The 14,700-nt window shown below is 30.7% G+C and overlaps 1 protein-coding gene across 2 annotated transcripts in view; it reads left to right on the plus strand.

Moving 5' to 3' along the window:
- Window positions 1–14,700, plus strand: part of LOC107451782 (probable G-protein coupled receptor AH9.1) — a 90,066-nt gene that overhangs the window by 23,371 nt on the left and 51,995 nt on the right. The window contains exon 1 of one of the 2 annotated variants that reach the window (XM_016067991.3): window positions 311–418. The exons of the other annotated variant lie outside the window; for it this stretch is intronic. The gene's annotated coding sequence lies outside the window, so the exon portion shown is untranslated. Of the gene's footprint in view, window positions 1–310; window positions 419–14,700 lie in introns of those variants that run through there. 2 annotated transcript variants of the gene reach the window in all.

Here is a 14,700-nt window from a genome sequence, read left to right on the forward strand (position 1 = left end):
TATATATATATATATTATGTCATATTTTTTTTGCTAAGTAATAAAATCAAATTCTCAGTTTTAAATATTTTTATTTCATATGCTTTGCTTTATTTATGCGTGTTTAATGTAATGCCTCAATGACAGACAGATGAGCTGTGTCTGTTTCATTGGTACTCCATCAAACTTCTCTAGTCTGCGTTCGCGTTGCACTATCGCCCATCGCCATGAATGAAGGTGTCTAAAGATTGCGCACTATTTTGATAAAGAACTATTCTTGTTAATGCGCATGCGCAAGGGAAGCCCAAGAGCGGGATGCTACTTCTTTCCAACGGAGGATGTATTCAATCTTTACAGGTGAAGGAAGAAAGCATCGTTCTTCTTTCCATTGAGACCGGCATGTGATTTCAACAAATACATGTTCTACAATTTTCGTGAAGTAAGCTCAATTAAATATTCTTTATTGCAAAATTGATATTGCAAATTGATATTGATTAATTTAATCTATAGTAGTTAGTTTTTTTTTCAATATTTTTTTTAAAATTCGTCCCTTTAATATTTGTTTCTTCATTTAGAAAAAGAGAAATAGCGATTTGTCTGGCTCATAATTAGTTAAAATTCTGTCAAATTAGCTGAAAAATTTAAATCCCTATATAATGTTGCATTTTATTTGATATATATTTTTTAATTGTAAAAGAGAAGCTAGTTATTCTTATTGATATTCTTTATTGTTACCTTGCATAGTTTACTTAATTCAGAAACAGCAATGGAGAACATCAGACCTTTACAAGTCCTCCAACTTTAAGCTGGACGTCTTTCCAGCTACTTAAGATTTAAGAATTATAAGAAATTATAAGAAAATTATCTTATTAGACATTACTTTCATTACAAATAATAAAATGAGAAATTTGCAATTGCCAATTTTGCTTGTTTAGTTGTTAATTTCTTGGCCTGAAAATATTTAAAAAAAACTTTCAATTATTAGCAATGATTGAATGAATAATTTTTCTGAGTAATTTTAAGAAAATAATCATTGTTTTTAGAAAGAAAAAAGCAAAATTCTCGTTAATGAAACCAAAATATATTACCTGATTAACCTAACAACTTACTGCTAGACTTTAAATTTTTAAATTTTTTTAGAAACAGGGACAATTTTCTATTTTACAATCTTTGCTATGATATATATACTGTATTTGAGCCATTCATTTGGTAATATTTCCTCTCATATTTTAACTGTTTACTGAAACAATTTTTGTATTTAAAATTATAATTTGTATTACCCCACATTCAATGAAAAATATAGAACTAAAAAATAAATTTAATCGAATGAATGGTTCGTATGCCACTCGCTAAGATACCATGAAAAAATGTCCATATCTTAGCGCGTTTACAAGATTTTATTGCATATTTTAAAATCATATATTACCATGCATTAATTTTACCAAAATCTTTACCAAAGCTCTTCGATAATTGTCAAGTAAAATTGTATAATTTTATTGTATTTGCTTTCAAATTTATGAGTGTCACATCGAAATTTATAAAAGTGTTCTGTAAAACTGGATTAATTTTCAAGATCACAAATCTCTTTTCATGTTAGCGTATGGAAAGAATTCACATTTTTCATATTCTAAAGCCTTTTTTGATCAAAAATCTTCATTATTTACTAATCTTTGGCTAACAAAATATGACGAATAACGTCTTTTCGATTCCAAATTTTTTGCTAATTAATATGTAATTCTTATTTGTGCCATGAATAAAAAGTATTTCATTTATTTTTAATTTTTTTTAAATAAATGAAATAAATTAAAAAATAATAGATACAGTTCTTGCATTATTTAAAATTATATAGTGGTAACACGTTTACTTGCATTCGATGCCACCTTGTTAACTTTCGATCTAATGCACAAAATTTCATGTACTAAGATGACATTTTAATAGCTCTAAGGTTTAAACATAAATATTCTAATTAATTCGCTTAAATGTTTTTTAAATTATGCTATCAGATCTAAATCGTATTTATTTTGTCTGAAAGAATACGTTTTAGACGTATTTTTTTTCTGAACCTCCAACGGTATTTGATTGCTGCAAACTAGAAAATATAGTCCCAAGAGCTTAGAAAGGAAATCTGCTGAAAAACTGAAAGTCTAGATCCCTTTTATTAATGTTATTTTCTCTTTTTTTATTTATTTATTTTCTTCGGATAAACGTGTTTTATAAATTGGGAAAAAGCATGGTCAAAACTACTAGAATACGGCGAAATTTAATGCATTTCTGGTTTCATGAGAACACCAAAAAACTACGTAATTTTTATCGAAATGCTTTGGTTATGATTTTTTAGTTAAATTAATAATAAAATATAATTTTCTAATATGTGATAAAATTTGGTAATTTTATCATGATACCTTGTATCATAGTGTATCGTAGAATGGAAAATATAATCGTCTTTTCTACAAGCTTCGAACATTTAATGTCTAGTAATGGATGGCAGTTGGCTATTTTTAGTAAACGCATCTACAAATTTCTTAAAAAACTCAATTATTTAAATGATTCTAGTTTAACGAAGAAAGTACTTAACTGGAGCAAGTCGTACATCTGAATAAAGTAATTGTAAAAGCGACAACAAAACTGCAACAATATTCTATTTCGTATTAAGAGGGAGAATAGTCCTAAAGGATGATGTTAAAATTATAGACAAAAGATGTATTTCTGTTTTGAAAATCTATTTTCTTAGAGAGATCTCAATTTGAAATTACTGGCTTAGACGCTTTAATAGACATTTATTATGAACGTACATATTCAGATTTAATACATTAGACATTTAAAAAACTGACAATCGTTGAAAAGATTTTCTTAATTTTTTTTTTTGTTGCTTTAAATTTTAGTATTAAGCTTCTTCTATCTCAGATACAATTAAAGAGTACCCTTCAATTCAAATATTAAAAACACTCTAAAAAAGTTTCTAAAAATTAAGCAAAAATGCGTCAAAACGGCTCCAAACCAAAAAATAGTCGAATTTGAAAATCATGTCTACACAAATTTGAAACTTACCCATTTATATTCAAAATGCACAATCTCAAAAAGGATGTTGCCGGAGAAATGTTTCAGGGAGGTGTTCGTTGGCTGCCTGTGGGACTTGTGGGATTGTGGATCTGCACCAATGAACTAGGAAATTAGTACGCATTGGCATATTGTTTCAATTTTGAATATATGGAGTTTTCAGATTCAGTTATTATATGTTTAAGAGCTATTTTGATACATTCTTACTCAATTTTGAGAAAACCGTTTTTACAGTAAATAACAATGAATGATTTCTACAAAAATGAGTGATATGATTTTTAATTATTTAATTTTTAGTACCGAAAAATACAACTTAAGTTAATGCAGTAATTTTCGGCAATTACATAGTTTAAATACATTTTCTGAAACACATTTATTTTGGGAACATCTCTTTACTCTAACATAGTAGGAAAAAATTTATTATAGAATTATTTGAAACTTTTTATATGGGTTTTCTATAATATTGGCTATATTGTAAATTGAAAGTTAAGGTTTAAGAGTGAATATATTATTTTTATCAAGCTTTAACCAGTTAAGAAAGTGTAAATAAACAATTTTGTCAAGGAATTCCAAAAGAAATGTGGTCATCGTTTGCGAAACAGCGTATGCACATGATACATTTATTTTTAATTTTTTTCCAAAATTTAAATAAGGTTTGTTAAATTTCATGCAGTTTAAAAAGTAAAAACCATCACAATTTTTTTGGCTTTCATTATTAAGAGAAATAAGTTTGGTAATGTTTCCCTCTGCCCCTGAAAGGGATAGCTACGAATATTTGATATTTTGTTCAAAATATAAATATTGAATAATATATTTGGTAATATTTAACTACATAAATATTTTTAAAAAAAAATTAAAGCACAGCCAATCATGTAATTGATCTAGAAAAAAAATCATTTGTTGCTTGACCATAACAATTTGGTGTAGAACTGTTAAAGAAACTCACCTTCTCAAGTTTCATTTATAGCCAGCACTGAAACAAGAATTATTTGACCAGGCTTTTATATACTCTCCTTAACACTTTAAAAGTTAATGTCGGCCTAATCCTTCAAAGTTTTAACGCAAATAAAATTTTGCATTTGCGAGCTAGGACAAAGCTATCATTGAGAAAAGGTATACAGTAAATGCTAAAATATAAGATTGTCGCTAGTCTTTTTTCAATCTTTAAGGGAACAAGAACGGCATACTAATATTTCCCCGAAGTTTAAAAAATAGATTATTAGTCAAATAGACAATTAGTAGTTAGTCAGTCTTAGACAATGTAGATAATTAGTCAATCTTTCTATGCCAACTAAATGAAAAAGAAAATACAACGTTCACAGAGTAGTTGCCTGTACCTGGATATGTATTTGTGACGGCCAAAGCCCGAATTCGGCCACTTCGTGAATTGGCCAAGAACGCTGTAAATTGGCTGACCAATGTCCGATCTTTTCTTGATTTCGGGAATTGGCCGGATATAATTACATTTATTCGATATTTTATTACTTACTGACGATAGATTACATTTATTCGATGATATAATTACATTTATTCGATATTTTAATACTTACTGACGATAGATTATAAGATAAATACCGGGCAAATGCATACCGGGCAGTGGCATTGAACCTTAAAAAATCATCAGTCTAGGATATACCGGGCAAATGTATATCGGACAAAAGCATACCGGGCAGTGGCACTGAACCTTAAAAAACATCAGTGTAGGATATACCGGGCAAATGTATACCGGGCAGTGGCACTGAACTAGACCTTTGGTAAATGTCCGAAATATGTACTAGGTCTAGTTAAGTGCCACTGCCCGGTATGCATTTGCCCGAGCATTCTTGAATGAACACATCGCGTTTTGGCCGGAAATTCGTGGCCACTTCGCGAAATGGCCGGCCAAAGTGCGAAATAATTGATCGTTTCAATTATTTCGCATTTCGGCCGTGACATATATATATGTATATATATATACATATATTAAATTGCGCCTAACGTACCTACCTAACGTAACCTACCTAACGTTACACCTAACGTAAATAAAATCAATATCTTATTTTTAGCTTTCACTTTCAGTAAAAGCTAAAAAAAAGATTCTTTATGTCGAGTTCTTTGCATTTAATCTTTAATGAAGCAAGCTAATATTTATACTAAGTTTATAAAAATATTAATTAATCAGCCTTACTATGCCAACTAAATGTAAATAAAAATACTGCGTTTGCCGTTAGGTTGCCTGCTATCTGGGTATATATGAATATGAACAGAGTAAGCATTTTAAGTGATTCTTCACCTTCATATTAAATTTTCGATGCTCTGTGTCTCTGAACTTCTTGAAGTAGAAGTAATAATATACCCTGGATATCGCGAAAATCGAAACGAACTCAACCTAACGTAAATAAAATCAATATCTTTCTGAAAAACTTAACACTCGGAAAAATTTTCATTCAACTTTTTTTTAAATATATTTCTTCGGAATATTAGAATTTAATATGGATTGCAGGAAATATTAGTTGAGACATGAGTTCATTTTATTGCAAATAACCACCATAAGGTAGGTTTCACGTTGAAAAATATTTCTTTAATGTAATTGTAAGAAAAATATCCGACGAACATTATTTTTCATAAAAGCATTAACATTTACTTTTTTTATAAAAACAGAAACATTTTAGTCATAAAGTTTACTGTAGAAAAATGAATGCTAAAATTACACGGAAAGTTCTTCGTTTTTGACGAAACCATTTTTTTTAAACATATTCCGACCAAAATTTTCTTCGTTTCTTTTGTACCGTTTTACAATATTATTTATTGTGCAAATTACAGTAAAATTCTAGTATAACTAAATCAATTCTACATTGCAAATTTGATCCCCCCTAAAACATCACCCATGTAACCAAATCCACCGTGCAACGTATATTAGGATTAAGCCAAAATCACTATAATATACTTTTACATTTGTCAGATAAAGAGATTCATTAAATGATTTAGAATAAACGATCAGCTTCAGGCGCAATGTGGTGCATGCAAAAATTGTATATAATATATCAGCAACCTGTTTGGTAAGTTAACATATTAAATATTGGTTAAAAGCTCACTAATTTTGTTGACTAATTTGAACTAATAACTTGTAATTTTATTGTTATTTTGAATGTTATTTTTGAAATTGTTTGCAGAGAAAAATTATTTATGTTAACAAATCGGATCTTAATGCATATCATGAGAGGAACGTTTGGACGAAGGAAGAGTAAAAAAACACGATTCTTTTAGTACATATACAAGTGAATAACTTCAAGTGAATAATTTATGCCAAAACTGTAGATGCGTTATATTAAATTGCTGAAGTTATGGTAAATGGTTCTAGCACACTATGTACTTGTATTTTTTATCGTGAGCATTCACAAAAGCTGATCTAGCTTAGTTTTAAAACAATAAGATTTACTGTAATATCACAGAATCACAATAATTTAATAATTAGTGCAGTAAAAATTACGGTCTAAAATCTTACGGTAAAAGCGGGATTTCGTAGTTAAATGGATTTTTTGAAGCTTCATTCAAGGAACCAACACTTTTTACCATTATTTTATCCAGAAATTCTTATTGTGACGAAACAATAGCTATTATTGTGAGGCAATCATTGACACTGGTGAGCAGGAGCGAACAGGAGCCTATCCTCCTAGCATGATATAGAAATAATTTAGCTATTTTCTATTGAGTAAGGTACAATTTGTAATAACAAAACCATTTACATATTGATTACAAACTTTCAATTATTATTGTTTTTTTACTATCAAATATGTATTTTTGAGACGCTAGTGTTATTAGAGTTGGAAGATTAGAGTACGCAATAAATAAGTATGAATAATGAAAATAAGAATTTTTTCCCAGGAGCTAAAATGTGGTACTAAAAATCTTAAGCCATCTTCATTCGGGAAAATACTGCAACGGTTATTACTCAGTAAACTATGGTACAATTATGAGAAAAAGAAAATTGTGATGATAACAAGCGTACGACTTGATGCACTTTAACGCAGTTATTAAATATATATTTTTCCTTACCACATAAAATAATAAAGCACTCACACATTGAGAGGATGATTGATAATAATTATTGTTTAATTCAAAAAATATCTTGAACTTGTATGCAACCTTACAGCAATTTAAGGTATTCTGGAGGTTTATTTGATCTGTTTTGAGGTGTCAGTGATGATTTGAGGTATATTCGAAGTTGATTGCAAAAACAATCTTAAGAAATCAACCTCCCAAGGTGTATGAAGTAGTTTTTATGCACACGTGTGGTGGTTGTCTTGAGGTTGATGGAAATATACTTTAGAGCAACCCAGCTTAGGTAGGTTGTTTTTGAGGTGAACGGATCACTTTTTTTCCACACTTTAAGCAAATACGCATATTCCTGGTGTGAATAATTTGTTCCGAACTAAACTAAATTGTTTCCAAGTTATATATGAGGTTGATTTTGTGAGATGTAAATAAGGTTCAAATTGAGGTTTATTAATGGTTATTTGGTGCAAAACAGAGCCTCGTTTTCTACCTCAGGTGTAATTTTTATATCTGCCAACCTCGAAAACACCTTGTTTTCTTGTAAGGGCTGCTCTTCTTTCACATTAATGCGCTATGGTTCATTAAACAAAACTTTCTCTGAAAATAAAAGAACAAGATTTTCCTTTTAAAATTAAAAAAAAAAAAAGCATATTGCTACAATTCCTTGTAGCTATAACGTAGAAAAAAAAACAGAAAACGCTGTCTGTATTACAACTATAAGGCGTTCAAAACATATATTTAGAAAAAATATTTTGGATGTAAAACTATATAATTTCTTTTCTCTCAATTTTTTCCCTTCAATAAAGAGCTTTAAGGTGCTTTTGAATAAAACCTCTCCTAAGTATTCATTCATTTTCTTAAAATTTTTATCAATCTTAATGTGGCATATACTGACAATACTTTAAACACTTAGTATCATTTTCAATAAAATTATTTAAATTTGATTCTTTTTCATATGTCTTGTAATGCGTACTCTTTTAATTACCCATTAAAATAAGTTTCTTCCACATTTGTTCAATTTCATTCGATTCTAATGTGCTGTTTAATGCTAATTTATCAAAAAACCTTTTAGAAGAGATTTAATTCAATTTTATTAAATTCTTTCATATTTAACGTGATAAATCCAGACAATACTTTCAATCACCAATTTGAATAATATTTATTGAATTTTGTTAAATTTCATTCATGTTTAATGTCCTGTATACTAATAATCCTTTCTTAATTAAATCCCGATTAGAATGATTTTTATGCAATTTTATTTAATTTTCTTCAAATTTAAGGTGATATATAATTGCAGCATTTTCAAGCAAACATTGGAATTTTTTTATTTTTTATTTGGTTCAAATTCATTCAATTTTAACGTGCAGTAAAAAGATAATTCCAACCAATTATATTCTTAATTGCATTTTCTTTAGAATTTTCACACATTCAATTTTATAAAATTTCTCTCAACTGCAATGGGATATACAATCTATAACAAAAAAATCGATGCACCAAGAAGGAGTAGTCCGATTGAAACGAAAATTGGTGGATAGGAAGACAATGTACAGAATAGTAAATGATTAAAATTTCAGAACAATTGAATAATTTATTGCAGAGTTACAGTAACAAGTTCAATAAGGTGTTGACCCGCCTCTAGCCTGGATACAAGCTGCCACACGGCGTGGCATAGACCGATAAAGCTCCCGGATGGTCTCTTGCGGTATTTCCTGCCAAATTCGATCCAATTGTCGAACGAGGTCATCAACATTCCGTGCCAGATGCAATCGCCTTCCCATCATATCCCAGACATGCTCGATGGGAGAGAGATCTGGTGATCTGGCAGGCCAAGGAAGAGTTTGACAAGCTTGCAGACAGTTCATAGCAACACGTGCCGTATGTGGTCTGGCATTGTCCTGCTGAAAAACCAGCCCAGGGCGCTGCAAAAGGAACGGTAGCAAAACAGGTCTTAGGATGTCGTCGACGTACCGCTTTGCAGTAAGTGTACCTCTAATGACGACCAAAGGGGTCCGACTGTCAAAGGAAATGGCACCCCAGACCATAATGCCTTGTTGAGGGCCGGTGTGGCGTACAATAGTGAAGGCAGGATCCCCCTTCTGCCCTGTGCGTCTCCAAACACGTCTTCGATTATCGTCAGGACACAGTTGGAAGCGGGATTCGTCGCGAAAGACTATACGTCCCCAGTCGGCATCACTCCAGCCTGATCGAGCCAAAACATTCATGCATACGAAATTTCAAAGCAATCGGATGATTGCTTCTTGGTGCGTCGATTTTTTGTTATAGAATGTATAATAACAACAATTTCAAGAACTCATTCACATTATTATTATTTTTTTAATTTTGTTAAATTTCATTCAATTTTAATGTGCAGTATAATCATAATTCCATCCTCATTAAATTCCTATTACAATAAGTTTCATTCAATTTTATACTCATAAACCAATTTTTTTATAAAAAAGGCAGCATAAAATCACATTATTTTTATCTAATTTAAGACGCTTATATTATGACTAAACACTTTTTAATTCTATTTTTGTGATACAAAGTATTAACTACATTTTCATGAAAAATTCGTGTTTTACCAAAGTAGTCTTTATTTTTAAAAATGATGCAATTTTTAACAAAAAGAAAATCGCCCTTCGGTGAAAGAATTTCTTCAAATTAATGTCATCATTTATAGACTTCTTTAACTGCATATTTAAAACTAGAAACGTTTTAAACACTTCTAAAAATGACTTCAGGCAATTATGGATTCTAAAAAATACTGTTTAAACATAAGAAAAAGGGTTGTGACATTCAAGCCCCCCCCCCCAATAAAAAAATAAGAAGCATTAAATTTGAACTCAAAATAAGCTTCGAAAAGTAAGTCATTTGAATAAATAGCGAGCTTAAATATTGTTATTTATATAATTTACATTTTAAAGAAATAAATGATCATCATTATAAATTTTTGTTAATGTTTTCAAAGCTTCTGGGCAATGCCAAGTAATTTCAAAAAGAAATATTAATATCAGACTATTATAATAGCAAATAAATTTCTGCTAAGCATGAAATATTAAACATAAACGAAAAAAATGGCAAACATAAGCAATTTTTTATAGTTATATTTCCGTTATTATATTGATGTTAGTGAGGCAAAGCGAATCTGCATTAAATAAATGCAAAAATATATTTTCAGCTTCATAAATAGAATTTTTATAGGTTTTTAGTTCTACTTTGTTTTTAAGATAAAAAATATGAACTGTTGAAATTGTCTTATATTATTGTTTCATAACAATTGACATAAAATTTTTATCTCCTTTTAATAGGGTCAGTTTTTAAATAGCTATAGTAATTATATAGTTATTGTAATCAAATAGCAATTGACACAGATTGATTTCATGAATAACGCTTAAGTGTAGCAACTTCTATCATAAATGCTTTTTGACGCAGCAAATAAATTAAATGAGGAAAGAAAGAATAAAAAATGAAGGAAGGAAAATGAATTAATTATCAGCAGTTCTATGAATTATTATGATTAAACCAGCTTAATAGTGTAAAAATCAGTAAATTAGGAGTATCAGTAAATTAAATGGTATAATTAAATTTGTATAATCTGTCGATATAAGAAAATCTGTAAATTACCGAAACTGAGAAGTAAAAACACTAGCGACTTGAAGTAATAAAAGCAAGGAAATAACTATGGAAATATTTTTTCAAGTACTTATATTTTATTTTATAAAACCGTCTTTGGATAGCAGACCCAATTTTTGAGTTTACGACTATTATGTTTAACTCCGTAGCCTTGTCATTTCGAGCCCTATCCAGAAGACAAGAAATTTGCTTTCGTGGAGAATTTTTTGATAGAACTCACCCGCATCTGCTTTACATGAAGAGGAAGACCACGAGAACCTCCCACGGTTAACATGACAGCAAGGGGACTGTAACCCATGATCCATCTACCACGGAGGATATTTCACGTCAGCATTGTGATCAGTGCAAGCCAGATGCAGAATTCGTATGGACCAGCCATCACCGGGATTCGAACCCGGTTCACCTCATTCAAAGGCGAATGCTCTAGCCCCCGAGCCTTCGTAGCTATGTATGTTCTTTAATGACAAAAAAGTTAGAAATCCGTGACATTTATAGAACATATTTATTCATAAATACTACTTTAGAATAATTAAAAGTTGATGGCATGCCTTAATCTTTCAAAAGGTTACTTGCATCAATTGACTTTGAATTTTAAAGTTTAGTTGACGAATTTCAATATACAATTTGAATTAACCCTTAATGCTTATAAAATAAACACTTCCTCTATGCATTTTATAACAATTTCTGATTTCTTCTGAGAACGATTATATAGCCAAAACACTTAACTGCGTGGGCTGCAGTTGAATAATGAAGCATGAGAAAAAAAAGTTTTTGCACCTCGTTCCATTCGTGAAAAGATTCATTAATAACGAAGCCTAAAACACGCACTTACCCTTTAACAATTTTCTAGACTGCGGAAAAAGTTTCTCGAATAGAAATTGAATTTATTATCTCCTAATTTCCCTAACACTTATGACCGAGAAAATCTATCTGCAAATTTTAGAATAAAACTATTTTTCAATAATAGAAAATGGGATATTAGCACTTTTAATATATATTTTAATAGCTCAAGTTAAAAATTTAAATTAAAATAATATATATATACAATTTTAACGTGCAGNGCCTGTTTTTTAAGCAACAGCCGTTTTGTTGTGTTCACTAAATAGGCGACTCGTGCGTCGCAACGAGTGCTTGTACTGTGTCCTGGCGTTCATTGGGAACAACTGTGCTCAGTTACAGCTGTGTAGGTAACCTGTACAGTCAATTCTGTGACATTTTAAAATGTTCAAGCTTAAAAAACCGCTGGAAGAGTAAAGTCAGTGATGCATTTTAAGTCGGAAAAAAACTTGTTTGCTGTGCTGTACACATTCAAAGGCAGATTTGTGAAGTTAACGAAGCTTCCTGCTGACAAATTTTGCTACTCCATGACAATTATTAAATTCCTGGATATTAATGTTTCCTTTCATTATTGCGAGCTTCATTTGTCAGCTGAAACTAAGATTCAGGCTTTATTACAGCCAAATGCTGAATATATTACTCTTCAACCATTAATTATCCCAGATCTGTGATCCAATCAACAGACTTGGTGGCCTTCAATTTATGATTAAAAGACTAAGCTTATAAACTTGTCATTGACAAACTAATAAATTTCTCGAAATTTTTATAAATAATAATGGTCACTGCTAATAGTAAGAATTTATTTCCGATAGTTAAAAATATATTTCCAAAATTAATGAGTTATCAAATAAAATCAATTCAAGTAATCGTCAAAAATTTCTAACGCAAAATTAAAGAGGAAAAATGTGTTTACTTTAAAGAGGTCATTAGTGTCTTTAGTTTTTTATATAAATTAAAATTGCAGTTTTACCGAAATAAATAAATAATTTAAATTTGTTACATCTTATCTTTTTTTAATATTTATTTTATAATTGGCGTTGAAAAGCCGACCTATTTCTGAGATTCTGACTACTAATGCTCAACTCCTTAATCATGTAGTTTAACGCAATATAGAAGAGAAAGGAACTCCCGAATCAAGCATTGGAATCAACTAGCCATCGAGTAGAACTTTTTGTTAGAACTATCCCTCATCTGCGTTACATAGAGAGGAAAATCACAAAAACCTCCCACGGTTTGCCCGATAGCAAGGGGATTCTAACCCATAATCAGTCTACCACTGAGGACATTTTATGTTAGAGCTGCAGCCGGTCTGCGGCGAGTGTGGAATTCATTCACTGGGATTTAAACCCAGATAACCTCTTTGGTAGGCGCGTGCTCTACCCCCTGAACTACCATGACACTTATAAATTATTTTATTTTGAAAGTGACGTTGCACAAATGACCTAATTTTTTGGTTTACGACTACTATTGTTCAAGTCCATATACTTGTAGTTTTTAACTCGATCTAGAACACAAGGTCAGATGATGGAGCTGCTTTTGATGGAGTTAACCTGCATTACAAATTAATTTCCAAAGAGTTAATTTTAAGATATTTATAAAAAGATCATTAAAATAAAATGGGATTCAAATAAATAAAAACTGATTTATATCAACCAATCTATTTTTTAATAAATGTATAGATTAAATCAATAAAACTAGAGCTGGCGCATATACTTATCTAAAAATGGCTACTATTTTTAATGACTACAGTTGTAGCCATTGGCTACTAATTCGCTATTACTAGTCTAGAGGTTTAAGAGTTAGTTTTAGGTGACTTAAAAAGTTTACAGTTGCTGTTTCCTTTCAACAACAAAGAAATTTTAAATTTAATTTTGAGTTAATGTTACGATAAGGGATTGAACTAATTTTTCTCCTGAAATTTTAATTCTGGTAGCCGTTGATAGAAACATAAAAATGTGTTCAGATCATTATAATTTTCTGTCCAATTTTACCATACGTTATTGTTCCGGTATACCTCAAATATATAACGGATATTATAACGGATTAAAATACATTATTATCATATTTACATAACTTGAGATGTAGTTGATGGAGATTCTATCCCACACGTCTACCACCCCTCCTTCCCCAGCAACTTTGACATTATAAATGGATCAAAATTCATTGTTACGGATTAAACGGTTTTAAATACGAGGGCTGTTTTTTACGCAACGACCGTTTTGTTGTGTACACTAAATAGGCGACTCGTGCATCGCAACGAGTGCTTGCACCGTGTTCTGGCGTTCATTGGGAACAACTGTGCTCAGTTACAGCTGTGTAGGTAACCTGTACGGCCAATTCTGTGACATTTAAAATGTTCAAGTTTAAAAAACCGCTGGAAGAGTAAAGTCAGAGATGCATTTTAAGTCGAAAAAAAACCTGTTTGCTGTATACATTCAAAGGCAGATTTGTGAAGTTAACGAAGCTTCCTGCTGACAAATTTTGCTACTCCGTGACAATGACTCTCTGTACAGCTCAACCCAAGTTTTATTGGATTCTCTTGGCCGAGAAATTTCGGACCATCCATCGAAACAGCCCTGACCTTGCGCTAAGTGATTTTGATCTTTTCTGATGCTTCGGGCATCATTTTGGCAGCAACCTGAACAATGATGGCGAAGGCGTGAAAACGATCGTGACCTCTTGGTTATCAGAGCAGGCGGTAAGTTCTTGTGAACAGGGTATTCTAAATCTAGTTGATAGGTATGATAGGTGTTTAAGTAAACTTGGTAACGATCTTGAAAAAAAGAGAAACATATGTAGAATCAGAAAAATAAATTTACTTCTTGTAATTTTTTTTTCGTTTGGTTTTTATTTTCAAACGGCTCTTACTTGAAAAGCCCTCGTACGTTACATAAGCGCTAAACATAATTAAAATTATTCCTTATAACATTATAAAACGTACATTACATAAAGCATTTGTTTATGTAACATTGCACTGTTAGATAAAGGGATTAAAATATATTGTTATGATATTCACATAACTTTGAGTTGGAGTTGGTGGTAGTTCTACACATCAACTCTCATCCCCCTTTCCCAGTAACATTTGACATTATAAATTTATATTAAATGTCAGACATTTCTGTTTTTCCAAATTTTAAATATTAACAAATGGAAAGAAAA

This window comes from Parasteatoda tepidariorum, chromosome 10 (assembly GCF_043381705.1).
Source record: "Parasteatoda tepidariorum isolate YZ-2023 chromosome 10, CAS_Ptep_4.0, whole genome shotgun sequence".
Lineage (NCBI taxonomy): Eukaryota > Metazoa > Arthropoda > Arachnida > Araneae > Theridiidae > Parasteatoda > Parasteatoda tepidariorum.